The sequence below is a fragment of the Lepus europaeus genome, chromosome 10 (assembly GCF_033115175.1).
Source record: "Lepus europaeus isolate LE1 chromosome 10, mLepTim1.pri, whole genome shotgun sequence".
Taxonomy (NCBI): domain Eukaryota; kingdom Metazoa; phylum Chordata; class Mammalia; order Lagomorpha; family Leporidae; genus Lepus; species Lepus europaeus.
In genome coordinates, this window is record NC_084836.1 from 111,149,988 (window position 1) to 111,169,356 (window position 19,369).

At 46.8% G+C, this 19,369-nt stretch overlaps 1 protein-coding gene across 3 annotated transcripts in view; it reads left to right on the top strand.

Moving 5' to 3' along the window:
• Positions 1-19,369, top strand: part of PKIG (cAMP-dependent protein kinase inhibitor gamma) — a 103,874-nt gene that overhangs the window by 34,624 nt on the left and 49,881 nt on the right. Inside the window, exon 1 of one of the 3 annotated variants that reach the window (XM_062204250.1) lies at positions 9,805-9,886. The exons of the other annotated variants lie outside the window; for them this stretch is intronic. The gene's annotated coding sequence lies outside the window, so the exon portion shown is untranslated. Of the gene's footprint in view, positions 1-9,804; positions 9,887-19,369 lie in introns of those variants that run through there. 3 annotated transcript variants of the gene reach the window in all.

Here is a 19,369-nt window from a genome sequence, read left to right on the forward strand (position 1 = left end):
GAGTTCCTGCCTCCCGGTTAGAACCATTTAGGGAGTGAACCAACGGATAAAAATTTTCTTTCTCTTTGTCTCTCCCTCTCTCTCTGAATCTGCCTTTCAAATAAAAAAAAATCTTAAATAAAAAGACCTTATCCCTCTTTCTGATTAGAAAATAAAAAAGGATTATAAGGGCCATAATTCGGGTCTGACTCTCTTCCTCTTTTCTTCTTTGAAAGGCAGTAAGTGCAGTCCACACACTCGTCTTCTGGCTGTTACTCCCTGTCTTACAAGGCTCCTCTACCAGGGGATCCACCTGATGGAGACGTCCCAGTGTTATCCCGTCTGATTTTCTGTTTTCAAACTCCCCTTTTTAATAATCTTTTTAGTCTGCTTCCTCTGGTTGGTCTAACAGGTGTGTCCAATGTGCTGGTGTTCTCTTTCTAATCTTTGTGCTTAAATTTACGTTCAAGTAATCACCTTTCTTTCTGTTTTTCTTATTGAATCTTTTTTTTTTCTTTGAAAGATTTATTTTATTTATTTGAAACAGTTACAGAGAGAGGTAGATACAGAGGGAGAGAGGTCTTCCATCCACTGGTTCACTCCCCAAATGGCTGCAGTGGCTGGAGCTGAGCCAGGAGCCTCATCTGAATCTCCCACATGGGTGCAGGGGTCCAAGTACTTGGGCCATCCTCCACTGCCTTCCCAGGTGCATTAGCAGGGAGCAGGATCGGAAGGGGAGCATCTGGGACTCAAACAGGTGCCCATATTGGATGCAGGCCCCACAGGCCAAGGCTTTAACCCACTGCTCCACAGTGCCGGCCCCCATATTGGATCTTTTAATGTAGCCGTAAATATCTACAGTTTTCTTGTCTCTCAGCCTGCAGCCTTTGTCCTGCCCAAAGGAGAGGGGAGCATCCCTTTTCTCTTCTGCAAATCTCTTCTTAGACACCACTCTGCTTCAGGCTTGGAGGTTTTTCCTGGCTGCGAGTTCCCATCTGTGGGCACAGCAGCGTCGCGGCAGCTCTCTAGTGAATGGTCTGTGCTGTGATTCATGGTGCTGGCACTCATTCGGATCCAAGTGACCTCTAGTTCTTTCATGGACTGGTAGTCTTGTTCTTGATCCTCTCTCTCGTGATATTTGAAATGCACTGGATGTACGGTTCTCATGGAGCTGCCAGGAGCAGTGCGGTCCACCCCAGGAAATGGGAAGAAGGCTCCGGTGTCTCAGTCTCTGTGACCGTCTCATCAGAAGTTTCTGCGAAAGGGCTTTCCTGGGTCTGGAGCCCAGAGGCTGCTCGGGGAGCAGAGTCCTGCCTTGTACCCTGCACCATCTCTACTCACTTCTCTAAAAAACCCGACTTCGCTTGTGTTTTGTTTTCCAGGGACTTTGTACTCCTCTCTTGATCTTCTTTTGCTGTCCTTGGCTTGTCTTGGTCACTTCTGTCAAGCGGCTTGCGTCATGGCTGAGGTGCACCAGCAAAGCACAGAGCGCACTGCCTCCCACTTGCAGGTGCAGCTTCCAGGGCTTCCCTCTTGCTTCTCATCAAGGCCTCTGTGTGCTTGGTTTTGTGCTGGGCACCGCAGCTTCTGGGCAAGGCCAGGGCAGGAGGGCTGTCGGGCAGACGATGTGTTTGATATTCTGATTGTTTCTGTAATAACTAACTCTTCTATAAATGTCTCTCTTATTTAAAAGAGTATGCACATATTTGTAGCATTTAGTATATGTTGTCCAAAAGAACTTAAACATAACAATATTTTTTTGTAGAAATAATACCACGTTTTTATTATAAAAATAATCTTCATGATATGTTATCACCCTGTGCCATCACCCAGAAATATTATTGATTAATAGTTTCTTATGTTTTTTCTATGCAAAATGCTATTTTCCCTTTTGTAATTGTGAGCCCCAAACATGTGTACGTTAACGTTTAAATGTTAGACATTCTTCTCTAGTAACACTGTGACTATGATATTGCATCCTAAAGATACACTATGGTTCGTGTAGCCACTTCATGATTGTGTCTTTTAGGGGTTTTCCGTAGTGTTTTACTGTTTGAAACAGTGCTGAATTGAACAGCTTCGAGTCAGTTGTTCATACAGACAATCTTAATGATTTCTTTAGGTTAAATGCTTAGGAATGAAAGGACTCAGTCAAAGGGCAGATACTTTATTTTTTTTTAAGGATTTATTTTATTTATTTGAAAGACAGAGTTACAGAGAGAGGCAGAGACAGAGAGGTCCTCCATCCACTGGTTCACTCCCCAGATGGCTGCAACGGCCGGAGCTGCACCGATCCGAAGCCAGGAGCCAGGAGCTTCCTCTGGGTCTCCCACGTAGGCATAGGGGCCTAAGGACTTGGGCCATCCTCCACTGCTATCCCAAGCCACAGCAGAGAGCTGGATCGGAAGAGGAGCAGCCAGGACTAGAACCAACGCCCATATGGAATGCCAGCGCTTCAGGCCAGGGCTTTAACCCACTGCACCACAGCACCGGCCCCTGGGCAGATAGTTTGTTTATATATATATATATATATATATATGCGCCAGTGTCGCAGCTCAATAGGCTAATCCTCCACCTGCGGCGCCAGCACACCAGGTTCTAGTCTCGGTCGGGGCTCCAGATTGTCCCAGTTGCTCCGCTTCTAGGCCAGCTCTCTGCTGTGGCCCGGGAGTGCAGTGGAGGATGGCCCAAGTGCTTGGGCCCTACACCCACATGGGAGACCAGGAGAAGCACCTGGCTCCTGCCTTCGGATCAGCGCGGTGCGCCGGCCGCAGTGTGCTGGCCGCGGCGACATTAGAAGGTGAACCAACGGCAAAGGAAGACCTTTCTCTCTGTCTCTCTCTCTCACTGTCCACTCTGCTTGTCAAAAAATAAAAAAATTAAAATAATTAAAATATATATATATTATATATATAAACTTTATTTTTAAGCCAGTTTATTGATAGACAACTATAGAGTGTGTCCATATGCACCCTGTTTGGGTAACTTTTAGGGACCTCAAGCTGCCCTTTAGGAAGGTTGTGGTGGTCTGTTCTCACCTACATTCCACCTCCCTATCCCCACAACACTGGGTATTATCATTAAAAAGAAATCCTAGCTAATGCTCACCTTGTCCAGTCATCAGAAGACTGAATTTTCTTTCTTCTGAAATTCCTATTTATGTTATCCATCTCATTGTTATTGATTGTGGCTGGTGATAGCTGAGTTCTGCCAATCTTCCATTGTTTTCCAACTTAATAATAATCCTAAAAGTCATACATGTATGCAAAAATGAATATTCAGAAAGAACAGAAAGTACAAAGAAACAATTCTCTCTCTCCACCCGCCCTCCACAGGCCTTCCCCTAAAAATGACTTGTTTTTCAGTTTACTGGTTTCGTATTTGTGATGGTCACCTTCCAGGCTCTAAAAAAAAAAGCACAAGCAGATGTGATTTTTTTTCCCCCATTTGTCTTTTTGACAGTCACTTCAGTAAGCAGCTCTGCAGGATTAGAATTGAGATGTCTTTGGAACTCTGTTACTTGCTTTTCTTGCTGGATTTGTGCTTCTCGTGTGGCCTCAGAAAACCGCTCCTGCTGGCTCTGAAGCTCATCCATGCGTTTGGCGTGTTTGCCAGGGTGAGGGTGTTGGGGGAGGAGGGCTCGGGGCTGCTGAGTTGCATCACATTCGCCGGAAGTGGCAGGCCCACCCCTGTCATTCTGAACCTCTTGACTCCTCTGTGAGAAAGGAAGACATGGCACTCCTCCGCTTCCTCCACCTCCTGTACCTCATGGTTATGGTTTGTTAAAGCAAAAAGATCTGTTTTGTTTTGAGTTTGTTTAATGTAGTCACAGGGGGAAGTCAAAAGTCAACAGGAAGAGCAGGCTGGCTCTTTGACAATGGCATCAGTGTGCTGGCCATTGTGCTCAGTGTTCATGTCAGTCATTTCCACCTGTTGTTTCATGTGCAGTTGGTAGGTACTGGCGCCTAAGAAGCAAGCTGAGGGGTGAGGTGCGTCTGATCCCGCTGAGTTGTAGCAGTCTGTTGTGTTTTTTACTTCTCAGTTGACTGTTTACTCTGTACAGAGATCACATTGCATCCATCTTTATCCCTTCAGGATCCGGTGTATCAGGTCCCCCAAAATGTTTGTGCATGAATGAATGTTGCTTCTTAGGCCTTCTGTATAAACTCTGGTTATACAATGGCTTATGATACGCATTGTCAGCAGCAAGCAATGACTGTGTTGCAATCTCCCTAGGACAGGTGTTCTTGAACTTGGTCCGTAGACCTGTAATGGATCCCAAGATGGCCTTCAGGCACTCCCCAAATCTCCTGCAAGTATATTCATCTGAAGATTTTCTGCAGAGAAGGATCTTAGCTTTCATTAGATAATTTCATTAGGAATATGTGACCTAAAATGAGTAGGAATCACTACAGAAATATGAAAAGCTGTTCAGTAGTGTGAGGTAGCCAACTTACATATATATATAAAATGTATATATGTGTAATGTATATCACATATATACATTATACATATAATGTATATATGGTACATTATATACATATATGTATATATACATGTGTACATATGTATATTATATACATGTATGTATATATAAATATATAATATAATGTATATTATATAAATATAAATATTGTGTACATTATATAATATATATTATATACATTATATATGTATATATACATATAATGTATAGATAATATATATACATATATAATGTGTCAATTATTCCTTGATCCACTTGATAGATAAAATATACGTGACCCAGATGTCTCAGCACTTTAAGATCCAGGTCAGATCAGCTTGACCCCTTGTTTCAGACCCTCTGGGAGTCAAAGTTTCCCCAAGATTCTGTAGAATCTTTAGGAGGCAAAGGGTTATATAAGGGGCTCATGGTTATATAAGGCCCTTCTGTTTTTCAGTCTGTCAGTCCAGAATTGAAATTCACTCCTATACTTGGTTTTCTTCAAGAATAAAGAATACACTCACAAAAGGCATTTACAAACCTTATCAGTTGGGCACTTGGCCATAAAGTTTCTGGTTGGGGGACACCTACATCCCAAACTGGAGTGCCTGGGTTTGGCTCCACTCCCGATTCCAGCTTCCTATAAATGCTCCCTTGGAGGCAGCAGATGATAGCCCAAGTGCTTGAGCCCCTGTCACCCATGTGGAAAACCTTGGCTTTGTCTCAGCCCAACCCTGGTCATCGAAGGCATTTGGGGCGTGGACCAACAGTGGCGAGTGAGAAGCTCACTTGCTGTCTCTGTCTTTGTCTCTCTCTTTCTCTTTCTCTCCATCTGCCTTGCAAATAAATAAATACTTTTTTAAAAGTTTTTTTTTTTTATTTACTTGAAAGTTAGAGTTACACAGAAAGAATTGGCAGAGAGAGAGAGAGAGAGAGAGGTCTTCCATCTGCTGGTTCACTCCCCAGTTGGCCACAACAGATGGAGCTGTGCCAATCAGGAGCCCAGAGCTTCTGTGTCTTCCACCTGGGCACAGGGGCCCAAGGACTTGGGTCATCTTCTACTGCTTTCCCAGGCCATAGCAGAGAGCTGGATCGGAAGTGGAACAGCCAGGACTCAAACCAGTGCCAATAAAGGATGCCAGCACTGCAGGCGGTGGCCTTACCCGCTACACCACAACACCAGCCCCAATAATTTTTTGAAAGATTTATTGTATTTATTTGACAGAGTTATGGAGAGAGGTAGAGAGAGAGAGAGAGAGAGAGAGAGAGAGAGATCTTTCATCCACTGGTTCACTCCCTAAATGGCTGCAACGGCCAGAGTTAAGCCGATCTGAAGCCAGGAGCTTCCTACGGGTCCCCCATGCAGATACAGGGGCCCAAGGACTTGGGCCATTTCCTATTGCTTTCCCAGGCCATAGCAGAGAGCTGGGACTTGAACCGGTACCCATATGGGATGCTGGCGCTTCAGGCTGGGGCTTTAATTTGCTGCACCACAGCACCGACCCAAAATAAATAAATTTTAAAAAGGCATTATCAGGGGCCAGCGCCGTGGCGCAGTGGGTTAATCCTCCACCTGTGGTGCCGGCATCCCATATGGATGCCAGTTCAAGTCCTGACTGCTCCACTTCCAGTCCAACTCTCTGCTGTGGCCTGGGAAAGCAGTAGAAGATGGCCCAAGTCCTTGGGTCCCTGCACCTACGTGGGAGACCCTGAGGTAGCACCTGGCTCCTGGCTTCGGATCGGCGCAGCTCTGGCCGTTGCGGCCATTTGGGGAGTGAACCAACGGAAGGAAGACCCCCCCGCCTCTGTAACTCTACCTCTCAAGTAAATAAATAAATAAAAATCTTTTTTAAAGAAAGGCATTATCAGCTTTGATAGATCAGGTTTATCCCTGGAGTCCTAGTTCTTCGTTCTGTGTGGTGCAAAGCTCCTTAGCAGCTGCCAGTGTGTGTGTGTGGTGTTTGCATAGGTCAGCCCAGAGGCGTCACTGCTAGAAGTCCATCCCCGTGAGGGGAGCCTCTCTTTAGGAGGCAGATACAATTACGTGAACTTTTTTCCTTTTTGTATATACATTTTATTTATTTTCAAAATTTTATTTATTTTCACTTTATTTAAAAGGCACAAAGAGCTTTTCCATGTGCTAGCTCACTCCCTAAATGCCTGCAGCAGCTGAAGCTGGGTCAGGCCAAAGCCAGGGCCCCAGAGCTCCGTCCAGGTCTCCTGCAGAGTACCAGGGACTCAAGTGCTGCCCCCCCTGCTGCCTTCCAGAGTACACAGCGTCAGGGCACTGGATTGGAAGTGGAGGGGCCGGACACTTCAGTACAGGATGTGGGCATTCCAAGTGGTGACTTACCACTGCTCCAAACACCTGCCCCTATGTGTGTGTGTATATATATATATATATATATATATATATATTAATTTATTTATTTTGAAAGTCATAGTTATAGAGAGAAAGAGAGAGACAGAGAGAGAGATCTTCCACTTACTGTTTCACTCCCCAGGTGGCTGCAATGGCCAGGGCTGGGCCAGCCTGAAGCCAGAAACCAGGGGCTTCATTTGGGTCTTTCATGTGGTTGGCAGGGGCCCAAACACTTGGGCAGTCTTCTGCTGCTTTTCCCAGGCCACTAGAAGGGAGCTGGATCAGAAGTGGAATAGCCAGGACACAAACCGGTGCACATATGGGATGCTGGTGTCACAGACAGTGGTTTTACCTGCTATGCCACAGTGCCACCCCAGTGCTATGTTTTTGTTTTTTGTTTTTTGTTTTTTAATTTGATTTGATTCATTTTATTTATTTGAAAGGCAGAGTCACAGAGAGAGAAAGGGAGAGACACCGAGAGAGAGAGAGAGAGAGAGAGCGCCTCCATCTACTGGTTCACTCTGTAAATGGCCACAACAGCCAGGACTGGGCGAGATGGGAGCCAGGAGCCAGGAGCTTCTTCTGGGTCTCCCAAGTGGGCGTGGGGGCCCATACACTTGGGCCATCTGCTGCTGCTTTCCCAGGTGCATTAGCAGGGAGCTGGACTGGAAGTGGAGCAGTGGGGACTCGAACTGGTGCCCACATGGGATGCCGGTGCTCCAGGCAGCAGCCTAACCTGTGACGCCACAGCACCAGCCCTCAGCGCTGTGTTTTTATTAAGAGACGCTGTTACTTCACTGTCAGTGTCAGCCCTTGCTGTGGACCCTGTCAGCACATAGACAATCTTGTTCATGCATAGAACGAAAGAGGAGGAGCCCTTTACTTTGAGATCTACTAACTAGTTTTCATCACTGTCTCATAAATTGAGTTTCCTCCTCTAAATTTCTTTGGTTTTATTAATCTTTTTTAAAAAGGTTGTATTTTATTTATTTGAAGGGCAGAGTTACAGAGATAAAGGGAGAGAGGGATCTTCTGTCTGCCACTTCACTCCCTAGATAGCTGCCGCAGCCCGTGCTGAGCTAGATCAAAGCCAGGTGCCCGGAACTCCGCCCAGGTCTCCTACATGGTTGGCAGACGTACAAACACTTGGACCATCTTCCACTGCCTTCCCAGGTGCATTGGCAGGGAGCTGGGTTGAAAGTGAAGCATTGCTCTTATGGGATGCTGGCATTGCAGGCTGTGGCTTAACCGACAGTGCCACAATGCTGGCCCTCAGTTTTATTTTTAACGAATATAACATGAATGTGCATTTTATAAAAATTAGAACAAGATGGAATTATGCAGTTTAATGACACTCTTTCTGTAAACCCACTGTCCAGGATAGCCTCTGTGAACAACTTGGTATCTTGTATAGCCTTTCATAGGTTTAAATGTATGTGGCAACAGCAACCAAACTGCCTGTGATCCAGGAATGTGCATTATCTCATTAAGTCCTCACAGAGCTGCTTGAGAGGGGGTCAGGGCTGTTTACCATAAAGTAAGCTTGAGGCTTTTGGCTGACCAGTGACTCGCCCGAGCTTGTTGCTAATATTTGCTATTATAAGCAATGTGCAGTTGCTGAGATGTCTCTAACTGTGTGTTCTTGTCTGATAATCTCTGTGTGATAAATTTCCACAAATAGAATTCCTTGGTGTGTATGTTTGAACTTTTGGTTCATTCTGAGAGGAATGGTTAAGAGCTTGGGCTTTGTAGTCACACGCACCAGTTATGTCCAACATGTAGGAAAAATGGGGTGCAAGACCAGGCCCTGCTCCACAGAGCTGGCATTTTAGTGTAGGATGGGGATATGGGGTATCAGCAGAACGAATGAGGGAACAAGAAAAATAGTGGTGCTGTGCAGCTATGGAAAGAGAATGTGAGAGATGCATCGTTAGGTTGCATGGGTCAGGGGAGTGCTTTAACTTCAAGTGCTTTAGCTTTAAGTCTGAGTGACAAGGATGTTCTTACCTCCTTGGAATTCCCAGAAATGAGATCACAGGCTCAAAGATGCATACATTAAAAATTGTAGTGTAGTATTGACAGTGTCCTGCAAAGCAGCTGAAAATAATTTACATTCTCTCCACATGTAGAAACGCGTCAGTCCTTCACTCTCAGCAGAACTTTTCTCCTTATAGTAAAAAATAGAGCTGCTGAGGGCAGGCACTTCGGCTCAGTGGGAAGGACACCACCAGGATGCCCACATTTCAAATCGGAGTCCCGGGTTAAGGCCTGCCTCAGCTTCCAGTTCCAGTTGCCTACTAATGTACCTGCGAGGCAACAGAAGATGGCTCAAGAACTTGGGTTCTGCTGCCCATGTGGGAGACCCAGATTGAGTTCCTGGCTCCTGGCTCCAGTCTGGCCCAGCCCTGGCTGTTGCATTTGAGGGGTAAACCAGTGGATGGAAGATATCTCTCCCTCTCCGTGTCTGTCTCTCTCTCTCTCTCTCTCTCTCTCTCTCTCTTTCTCTGTTTGCCCTTCAAATAAAATGAAAATGAACAAATAGAAATAAAAGTGGGGTCGTTGAATGTTGTCATAGGGACTTTTGCGTGTGTCTTCTAATGGCCTTCATTTGCCAGGGAAAAGATAAGAAAACAAGTCGGCTCCTTTGAGGAATCCATTCTGTTCCCTCTCCCTAAACAGTCCTCCATCCCCTGTTACCCCCAGAAACCTTTTTCTTCCTGCATGGACCTTTTTCTCTGTGCTCATTCCTGCCTGCGTTGTGTGATCAGACTGGAAGCCTGCGGCATTGTAGCCAGAGTTCATGTTGGTTAACAACCACTTTTCCATCTTTAGAATTAGGTAATGCCTGGCTCTGGGGAGGTGCCGACCAGCATCGCTATTGCTGTGAAAACAAGGCAGCTTTTAGAGGTAGGCTGGTTCTTCCAAACAGCTCGTTGTCAGGGCTGTGACACCTTCTGTGAGTTAAAACCCTGCAGAAGGCTCTGCACATCTTGTTACAGTCGAGCCCTCTCCTGTGTGGGACGCGCTAGGGCAGGCCATTGGTGAAGACCCACACTGCGACTGCTGCTGCCCCGGAGCCGGTGGGTACTAAGACCTGTGTTGTCTGTTTGGGATGTGTGTGTTCGCGCACTGTTTGTGGTCTCAGCTGAGCGCTCTGTACCGTCCTCTGAGCTGTGCTGGAATAGTGTGTTCTGTGCGGTCTCGAGCGGAGGTCAGCAGTATGGTGCAGTTAGGCTACACAGCTCGTGCACTACGGCTTTGTCCCTTTATGGAAGAGCTGTGTATTTTTGATAGAACAGACGTGTATTAGAATTTAATTTCTGATTCAAGCCTAAAAGAGAATGCTCCATACTTCAGACTCGTAGACAAATAGATTGAGTCACTTGTCCTTAAATGTGATTTCTTTTTATAATCTTTTTTAAACTTAGCAAATCAAATGAAACATCCCGAGGGCAATGTGTGTGAGCAAGGGGCCCGGGGTGGTGTGGGGAGAGAATGTGTTGGGTGAAATTGTCCAGGAGCAAAGCACCGCTCACTTGAAGCCCAGAGATTCGTCATCCAAATATGTGCAGATTGCCGGTGCTATAAATAGTTTAAACTCAAGTAAACAGCCTCTTCCCCCAAGCTGCTGTGTGGCCATTATTCAGACGCCAGCCCAGGCTGGGGCGCAGCATCTCACACCAGGCTCCAGGCACTTGTGCTCAGATCTTGGGCTGCCTCTCTACCTGGGAGACACAAGCTCTCCAGAGGTTCCCCCACTTCGGCTCCCCCCACCCCAGCCTGGTGTACAGCTTTGTCAACTCGCCTCTGTTCTAGAGAAGCACGGAGCTGAGGTTCCTGGCACTATTTAAAGCCCTGGAGCCACATGGCCAATGTGTGAAGACTGAGCAGGCACAGACGTTCGCTTTTCGGGCAGAGGCACGCACAGCTCATCTGTGTCTTTGGAGCCAGGAAGAGTGGAGCTGGTTGTTAGAACCGCGCCGCGCCGCCTGTGCCAGCGCTGATCTGCTGTGTGCCAGGCGGGCAGGCTGCTGGCATTCGGGGAGCCCTTTTGAGGACTCATACGAAATGTTGACAGTAGAGCAAGTGAGGACATTCCATGGTTTATTACTCTATTTCCTTTGGAAAAAATATGTCTGGTTTTTCTTTTTAAATTCCTGCTTCAGCTGCGTTCACTTACAGTGACTCTTAGGTCAACTGCCTGTGGGAGGTTCTGAATAACTGGGCACTTTGTTGTTGGGGAGAGGACACATGATAAGCATGGTGTGGGAATACTAGATTAAGAGTCAGCAAGCCTGGGACTGGTGTTGCGGCGTAGCAGCAGTTAAGCATTGCCTGTGATGCCAACATTCTATATGGGTGCTGGTTCAAGTCCCAGCTGCTCTGCTTCTAATGCAACTCCCTGCTAATGCACCCAGGAAAGCAGCAGAAGGTGGCCCAAGTATTTGGGCCCCTGCACCCACACAGGAGACCCAGAAGAAACTCCAGGCTCCAGGCTTCGGCCTGGCCCAGCCCTGGCCATTGTGGGCATTTAGGGAGTGAACCAGAAGATAGAAGATCTCTCTCTTTCTCTGTCTTTGTCTCTCCCTCTCTGTAACTCTGCCTTTCAAATTAAAATAAATAAATCTTTAAAGAAAAAAAAAGTCCGGAGACCTGGATTCCTGAGCAAATTGCCTGGCTTTTCTTAGCGTTAGTTTTTTCATTTGCCAAGTGAGGGTAGACTGTCTCTCCTGCTGCATGGAGTTGATGAGAAATTTTATGTCAAAGTGCTTTTGGATTAGTACTCGGGGAAGGGGGAGGACAGGTTGGGTAGGGAAAGGAGTTTGGCATTAGAGTCTGGCTGGCCTGGCCTTCTGCTCTGACCTCAAGCAAATGGCTCATGTTTCAGCCTCCGTGTTTTCATCTGAAAGATGAGAATAGCAGTACCTTCCTCCTAGGAGTGTTCTAAGAACATGCACTAGCATAAAGCGTTGACAGACGCGACAGTAGTGAAATGGCAGTGATGGTAATTATTACACTTAATGTGGAGGTACTCCCCTCGGTGATTTAGGATTCCAGACCTTCAGAAACATTCAATTTGAAGGTGTTGGGATTAGCTAAGGGCCCTACCAAAAGCTGATAGTAGTAACTGATAATAATAGATGACTTTTTAGGATCAAAGTAATACTTGAACTTGGTTAAAAGAAGAAAAAAAGTCTTGAGTCCAGAAAGGCTCCCACCTCCTTACCTCTTGCCCCGAGGCAGTCGACTTATTTTCTGCATTTACTTCTTTTGCTGGTTACTCTGATATCACTTCTACTTTTTGGGGGGGGGGGGGGGATTTATTTTATTTATTTGAAAGGCAGAGTTGCAGAGGGAGAAGGAGAGACAGAGCCATCCTCCATCTGCTGGTCCACGTCCCAGATGGCCACATTGGCAGGGCCTGGACCAGGCTGAAGCCAGGAGCCTAGAGCTGCAGTCAGGTCTCCCCTGTGGGTTCAGGACCCAAGTACTCGAGCCATCTCCTGCTGCTTTCCCAAGCGCATTAGCAGGGAGCCGGACTGGAAGTGCAGCAGCCGGCACTGGAACCAGCCTTCATATGGGATGCCGGTGTCCAAGGTGGAGGCTTAACCTGCTGTGCCACAGTGCCGGCCCCTCTATTTGTTTTCTAAATTTTTTTTTCCCAAAATGGCGTTTGCATTAGTTTTGCTTAGTTCTTCTAACAGTCAGTATCATTAAAAACCCAAAAGCAGCTCATCCCCTTGCTCATCCTTTTTTACCTTCCGCCCAGTCTTCTTCCCAAGAGCACACACCACAGATTCTGGTCACTGTTGAATCCAGTGTTCCTCTCCAGATAGCTAGTTAATATTCTATGTAGCCGTCTCTCTGTTTTCTTAAAAGGTTTGTTATGTTTTAAACGTGTAAAACTAGAGATTCTGTAATGAGCCCTCACCTACAGTTACCCAGCTCCCAAATCAGCAGCCTGGGACCAGTCCTGCTTCCTTGGCTCCTGTTGCCGCTTTCCCCCTGCTACTAGGTAATTCTGGAGTAAGTTCTAGACAGACCGTTCATCAATAACTACTTCTTAAAAAGAGGTTTATTTATTTAATTTAAAGGCAGATTTACAGAGTGGGGAGGTGGGTGTGCGAAGAGGTCTTCTATCCACTGGTTCACTCCCCAAATGGCTGCAGTGGCTGGAGCTGGGCCAATCCGAAGCCAGGAGTGAGGAGCTTCTTCTGGGTCTCCCTTGTGGATAGCAGGGGCCCAACAACTTGAGTCATCTGCTGCTGCTTTCCAGGTGCATAAGCAGGAAGTTAGATCGGAAGTGGAGCCTCTGGGACTAGAACCTGTGCCCATCAATAACTACCTGCTATGCCATAGCACTGGCCCCCATCAATAACTACTTAATAAGGACTGCCCTTGTTTAAATACAACTGCACTACTCCAGTAACCCATGAAATTATTAATAATTAACCCCTTGTTATTAACAAAAATTTCCAATTAATGGATTTTTTTTCTCTAATCAGATCCAAGCAAGTACCACACGTTTTTCCTAACTTGTCAGTAGAGGTGTTGCCTGCTGACTTGTAGAATGGCTGTGAGGCTTTCATTCCTTTGTGAACACACAACCCCCCTCATGCCCCCTTTCCTCCAAGGATCACAGTTTCTAGTTAAAGTTAGTATTCAGTGTTTTACAGTTGTGGGATTATAAATATTATTTAATTTGGAGCCAGTAGCATCCTAATTATTTTTCTTTTCTGAATGACTTTGTTTTTCCCAGACTTCAATAATAGCTTGGTTTTTGTTTGCTTGGTTTTCCTGGTTCCTCGTTGCTTAGCCTTTCCACACGTCACTGTGTGTAGACCTGCCGGGGAGTCTGTCACTTGGGTTTTCCTGGAGCCTCTGTCCTCCTGCTCTAATCAGCCAGGTCCTTTCCAGGCCAGAGGCTCCGCTGAGCCCAGAGCTGCCCTCGTCATCCTGGCATTCCTTTCACCTCTGTCACGCTAGTGCCCTGTTTTCTAACCACTGCTTTTTCCTAACTTTAAACCATCATTTAGGGGAAACAGATTCTCCAGGAACTTACTGAGAAAATAGTGCATGAGAAATCAATTGTTCCAAGTCCTTGCATAGCTAAAAATACCTTTATCTTGCCCAGTTAAGCATAGAATTCTTGGTTCCAAATAATTTTCCTTTAGGACTTTTCTATTGTCTTCAGGTAGCAGTACTGGGGCTAAGAAGTCTGATACCAATCTGATTCTTTTCTTTTGAAGCAGGCTGTTGTCCCTCGGGAAGCTTTTTGAATTGTTTTCTTCTGAATTCTGGAAGGTTAGAGGCAGTCTAGCTACATTCCTACGCTTTTCGGACTTCTCAGTTTGAATATTCAAGTCTCCCGTTAGCTCTTAGAAGATTTCTTTGTTTCTTACATGTATTTTTTTTTTCTGAAAATTTTATTTAATCTGATGTTAGACTTCCTAGATTATTGCTTTATAACAAGATCCTTTTTTATTCTATGAGTATTTTTCCCTTATATTTTGAAAGATGTTTTATTTTCTAGTCTTTCTACTGGATTGTTAATTTCAGAATTCATATCATTAATTTCTAAGAGCTTGGTTTTTGTTTTTTGAAGATAGTATAATTTATCAGTTTATTAAGCAAAATAGGATGTTAATTGCATCAGGTTGTATGTCATCAAAGATTTTTTTAGTAAGCTTTTATTTAATAAATATAAATTTCATAGGTACAGCTTTTGGATTGTAGCAGTTCTTCCCCTCATACCCGCCCTCCCACACCCACTCCCGTCCCACCTCCTACGCCCTCTCCAATCCCATTCTTCATTAAGATTCATTTTTTTTATTTTATTTTATTTTGGCAAGCCTGCCCTTTTTTTTTTTTTTTTTTTTTTGACAGGCAGAGTGGATAGTGAGAGAGAGAGACAGAGACAGAGAGAAAGGTCTTCCTTTTTGCCGTTGGTTCACCCTCCAATGGCTGCTGCGGCCAGCGCATCTTGCTGATCTGAGGCCAGGAGCCAGGTGCTTCTCCTGGTCTCCCACGCGGGTACAGGGCCCAAGGACTTGGGCCATCCTCTACTGCCTTCCCGGGCCACAGCAGAGAGCTGGCTTGGAAGAGGGGCAACCGGGATAGAATCCGGCACCTCAACTGGGACTAGAACCCGGTGTGCCGGCGCCGCAAGGCGGAGGATTAGCCTGTTAAGCCACGGCGCCGGCCAAGATTCATTTTTAATTATATTTATATACAGAAGATCAACTCTATACTAAGTAAAGATTTCAACAGTTTGTACCCACACAGACACTCAAAGTCTAAAGTACGACTTGAAGACAAGTTTACAGTTAATTCTCACAGTACAACTAGAGATCCTACATGGGGAGCAAGTATACAGTGACTCCCGTTGTTGATTTAACAATTGACACTCTTATTTATGACATCAGTGATCACCCAAGGCTCTTGCCATGAGCTGCCAAGGCTATGGAAGCCTCTTGAGTCCACAAACTCCGTCATTATTTAGATAGAGCCATAAGCAAAGTGGAAGTTCTCTCCTCCCTTCAGAGAAGAGTACCTCTTTCTTTGATGGCCCCTTCTTTCCACTGGGGTCTCACTCACAGAGATCTTTCATGTAGGTCATTTTTTGCCACCATTTTGGCTTTCCACGCCTGAAATGCTCTTGTGGGCTTTTTAGCCAGATCCAAATGCCTTAAGGGCTGATTCTGAGGCCTAAGTAAGAGCTTGTTTTTAATCAATTTATTCCTTTATGTTTTATGGATAGATATCTTCAAAATCTCTGAAAACTAAAGAATATTTTAAAAACTTCTTGTGTGAATTTTCTTTTTCTCTGTAGAGTCTGTTTCCTTTTTGTTTTAGTCTTGGCCACGCTGTAGATTTTCTTCTAATGCCCTGTGGTGCGCCTCCTGGCTGTTCACGTTTGGTCATGAAAGACTCCTTGCAGGGGCGAGGCCTTGCTCTCCTGTGGAAGGGCTTGGTTTTCCCACGGGCCTCTCCTTGCCTGGGGAGCTGCTGGAAGCTCCCTGCACCGAGTGGCAGGCTGTACTTTGCTGTGGGGCACATGAACGGGGGCCTTCAAATGTCAGAGGAAGCCAGCCAGGGTCACTACCTGTGCTTTCTATAGAGCTTCCAGGCCCCTGTGTGCCCTGGGTGGGGGCTGAAGCGGCACCGGACCTTCAGCGGGTCCTCCACGAGGTCAGCAACGTCGCCCTGCTTCACTGACGGATCTGAGCCTGAGGGCCTACAACAGTACCTGGCACGGAACAGGAAACCCAGTAGTATTTTCTACACACACACACTCACATGCACACACACAGTAGCCCAGGTCTGGAGGAAATCAATAGCATGCTGTAAAACAAAAAAGAGCCATGTCTGTTTTTGTCCTTTCTCCTAAGTCCTGTCTCCATACCTGCTCTCTCCAGACCAGGGCTCCCTGGGCCCCACACAGCCACTTGCATTGGGGCTTTCTTGTCCCTGTGCTCTGAACTTAAGCTTCCCTATGCCATCGGGCTTCTGTGAATCTCTCCTGTCCCTCGGGAGTTATTTAACATGAACTCGGTTACTCTGTAATTATCCTCTCCAAGAGGGAAAATAGTTTCTGGTTTGGAAGTCATGGCCCTTTTTTGTTTTAAAGCATGTTATTGTTTTATTCCAAGCCTGGACTATGTGTGTATGTGGGGGTGGGGGGGTTGCACACATGCATGTGTGTGTGTGTGTGTGTATGTATGTTTAGAAAATATTATTGGGTTTCCTGTTCTGTGCCAGGTACTGTTATAGGCACACAGGATCAGATCCGTCAGAAAAGCAGGGAGACATGTTGTTGTCCTTATGAAGCTTAAAGTCCAGGAGGGAAACACACAGTTTGTACTGACAGTGACGTGTGTTAAGGATTGTGAAGAAGAGCGAACATGGGACCAGTACAGCAGGGGGAGCCAAGGTGACTCAGAAGGCATCCCTAAGAAGTGACCTTGAATTTGAGATCTGATGACCAAGCAGGAGTTGAACAAAACAAGAGGGAAGAAGAAGAAGACGACAGTGTTGCAGTCTTCCAGGGTGTGCATTTTTTGGGTGCAGGCTCGCTGGGGTCAGGCCTCCTGGCTCCTGCCAGCGGTCCGTCAGACACACTGCATCAGCAGTTCCTGGGGGCCAGGAAGCAGAGCCTCAGAACCCCGCACCTGACTGTAAACCGCTAAGTGCCCTCGGAAGCCAACATTACGTACACTCAGCAGACGTGGCTTGTGGGGGGGGGGGGGTGCTTGGTTCTCCTCCACTCCCTGCCCCTGCAAAATAACAAAGGTTTCTGACTTCAAAACCATCTTGAGCAGAGCATAAGTGTGGTTCCTCCTCTGGGGCGCTGCACTAGGAGGTTAACTCTGGTTGTTTCTGGGTGGTGGGATAATGAATGGTTTTCCTCCCTTTCTTCCTGTTCTGTGTATTTGCTCTTTTACAACAAGCACTTCTTGTAATTGGAAAGAAAACAAAACCTAAAAGAAAAAATCTAAATCTAAAAAGATTTATGAATCTCCGTGAGTATGCTTCCCAGTTGACTAGAAAAAGCAAGGCCGGGCTGACCATGGCAGAGTGAGGAAGTGGGGGCAGTGTCGCGACGGCAGGGGCCGACTGCAGTTCACAGCAGCAGTTTGTGCTGGAAAGTGGGTCATGGTGGGCAGAATCGATTAATTCATGCGTTCCGTTCAACAGATCCTCTAGCTGAACAAATTACTGGGCTCATCTGTGTCTGGACTTTCCCCATGTGTCGAGTGGAGATAAAATCACACCTACCGCATCAGGATCGCTGTGGGATTAAGTGAGATAACTTATATAAAGCAATGAGAACATTACCTGCACATGGCTCACATTCAGTAGAAGTTTGGGTTTGTTTATGATGTCCTTATTTAAGCGCCTCAATATTTACAAAATGCTGCTAACTTAGACACAGATCTTTCCCTTAAGATCAGATGCTAGCAGAGGCAGAAGACCTGCCCAGAACTAAATAGATGTCTCAGAGGAGAAAAGGATATGTTTCTTTAGTTTTTTAAATATTTAAATCTGATTGAAAGGCAGAATGACAGAGAGCAAGAGATCACCTGTCCATTGGTTCACTCCCCAAATACCCGCAGCAGCTAGGCCAAAGCCAGGAGCCCAGAACTCCATCCAGGTCTCCCAGATGGGTGGCGGGCTGCTTGCTCAGGCACATTACGGGAAGCTGGACCAGAAGAGGAGCAGGCACTGCAGTATGGGATGTGGGCACTGCAACCCCTGCCCCAGGGATATGTTTCGTAAGAGAGACATGTGAGGAGTAAGGACGTTCAGAGGTAGGGAAGACCTGGTCCTGGTGTGTGTGGGGGGACAACGGGGCTGCGTGTGCGCACACACGCAGCCTGCCTCCTGCACCCTGGGATTGTCTGAAGCACAGCCCACATTTCCTGTGGAAAAGCCCTTTTAGTTCCGATGCAGCCCGGCCCCAGGCAGCCCTGAGCCTGAGCAGCCTGGGCAGCTTCGCCTGCGTCTTTGCCGCAGCCGGAGGTGTGAATGGTAACGTGTCCTGTGCCTGACGGCTGGGAGGGTGCTGCAGAGCGGTGTTCGTGACGTGCTCGGCACAGTGCAGGGGCCCAGTCCACAGTGTGTATCCACTGTTGTCCCTGGTCATCCCAAAGGAGCGTGCCTGTGCTCACGGATCCTGCCACAACTGTGGGGTTGTTCCGTCCGTGAGGCAAGCGTTACTGAGTACGTGTCCTGGAGGAAAATGGTGTATGGTACTGTTGTTTTTATGAATGGGCTCGTTACCATTGTTTTTGTTCAAATAATACAATTCAAAGCATCAGGTGTAAAGTCGCCTATCTTAAGGGCCCGGGGTCTGGAGTAAAGGCGCAGCCACGTGTGGTCCCTGCAGCTTGCCTGACGCGCTCAGAGAGCACGCTCTTCTCCCTTCTGGAGAGGACAGGCCCCTCCTCCGTCCTCAGTGCAAGGTGTCCGGCACGTAACAAATCTTCCCAGGCAGACGAATCAATTAATTGGGATTCCGCTCGCTCCCAGGTTCCCTGGTCCCAACAGAGCAACAGAGCTTGGGGGGGGGGGGGGGGGGAGGGGAAAGGAGTCGCGCGTTAGAGATTGGGAGAGCTTCTTTTATAGAGTCAGGGCATGGGGGTTAAAGGTTGAGGCGGTCTGATCCTCACTGGTTGACCTTTAGGCACCCGCAGGGACCTTGACAAGGACTTTTCCTCCCCGCAAGTACAGGTAGGGACTTCTCCATTCCCGGAAGTGTAGGCCTTCCCTCCATGCGGATCCCAAAGCTACCACTTGGCACTCGTGACTTTGTCATCGTCATACCATCAGGGCAGAGGACGTGAAATTGTCAGGATTAGAAAGTAGTGTCCCTGCTGCGGAGACTGGGCAGCGGATTGTTGTGCGGATTTGTGAATTTACAGCGTGTGCCAACTCGCACGAGAACCCCGGGGGACCAGAGGAAAGCCAGACCTAAAAGCGGGAGACAGTTCCCAGCTGGATGCGCTTTTTACTCCCTGACAGTCCTGCCTACACCGGCTTGAAAAGCCTTCACCTTGGTA